Source organism: Suricata suricatta, chromosome 14 (genome assembly GCF_006229205.1).
Source record: "Suricata suricatta isolate VVHF042 chromosome 14, meerkat_22Aug2017_6uvM2_HiC, whole genome shotgun sequence".
NCBI lineage: Eukaryota > Metazoa > Chordata > Mammalia > Carnivora > Herpestidae > Suricata > Suricata suricatta.
In genome coordinates, this window is record NC_043713.1 from 69,856,010 (window position 1) to 69,857,572 (window position 1,563).

The window sequence follows — 1,563 nt, forward strand, 5'->3', positions numbered from 1 at the left end:
CTCTGGTTCTGTCTCAGGATTTGGTGATCACTTCCTGACTCTGAAGATAGCAAGTCTGTGTTTCTGGGTCTTTTCCAATGATGTCCTGTGGGGAATGTGGGAATGCACTGGGACAGAAGATGACCCTTCTGCTTTGAAGACAAGAGCCCTCAGACCTGCTCACTTCCTCAGTTTATTCCCAGACCTCACATACTTTCCTCTCTCAAGTTGTTTGAGATAATGTTGGTATATTTGTTAGATCCTCTAAAGCCAGAACCCCATTATCAGAAACAAACTTGTTATTACAAGAAAAATTAGAGAAAGTCCTATTTTTCTAACCGCAGAGCTTAACAAACTTGATCAGACTCAGTGCTGTCAGGTAACAGGTTATGAGGGTCCCTCAACCCAGGAGTAGAGGGAGGACTTCTAAGTGGGAGGAGGTTTCATTTATAACAATTGTATTCTTCACAACAATTACAAAACTCCAATAAAATATTTACATATACCAGAGAGGCAAAAGAAAAGGAGGCAATGCCAGGCTAAGAAAGAAGGGCAAATGGAGCGCAGGAGATATAGGAAAGAGTAGAAGAACCTTTTCCTGAGCACATTATATCTCAAAACAAAAGCAAACATCAGATGTCTAGACTTCTAAAATGGAGGCCAGGATAACCTCCTAGGTCCCCAAGCAATAAGAACAACACAAGAATCAACCTGTAAGAGGAACCCATGGAGTGTTCATAGCAGGTGTGGACATAGGGGAAACTCTGGGAATTTAAGACTTAGAGTGATTCAAGCTAGTTGTGGATCAATAATAGCCCCAGGCACATGGTCAAAGAAAACTCAAATGCCAGGTAAACTGGAGTCTCTGCAAGTTAATCGCTGTGCACTGTATCCTGTATTAGCTCTCAAAAGTTCATCAGTGACGTAGAAAAAATTAACATCTCAGCCCCATATATGGTGTAGAATATGTGTTCATTCTATAGCCCTGGGCAGTAACATCTGAAAAATCCATGTGAAAATCAGGACTCTCCAGAAGAACTGGGTGGTGTGAGAGGGGCTCTGAGGTCAGCAGGAGGCCCTGCTTGGCAGGTCCATAAAGGACAAGGTTCTGGCCAGGCCAGCTAGGAAAACACTGTCCTGAGTGGTGCACACTTGAGCAAGCAGTGTCTTCACTGAAGTAAGACTTCCTGTACCTGGGATCCCCTGAAGCCACATGAGAACTTGGCTCTGACTCACACCCTTGCATCAAGTTGTTGTCCTGGCATGAGCTCTAGGCAGAGATAAATAGACAATCAGGCACAGGGACCAATTTGTATGAAGAAACTCGACTTACAAGGGAATATTACCATCAGATCAGAGACATCTGTGGATGGAAGTGTCACATTTTCAACCACGTGTCCTCAGCAATCATTCTAGAGGCTTCAGTGTGGCCACAGTTTCTCTGCATATTGCAATCCTTGACCAGTAGATAAGGGTTTCCATTAGGGAAAAACATGAGAAGACCATGGGGGACACATTTCCACTACTGTTTGGTCCCATTCATCTCAACACAAGTGACCAGTCATCCAAATCTTTCTATTACTT

The 1,563-nt window shown here is 43.6% G+C and overlaps 1 gene segment (V, D, J or C); it reads left to right on the forward strand.

The window, feature by feature from the left end:
- Positions 1-1,563, forward strand: part of LOC115277666 — an 869,742-nt gene that overhangs the window by 119,838 nt on the left and 748,341 nt on the right.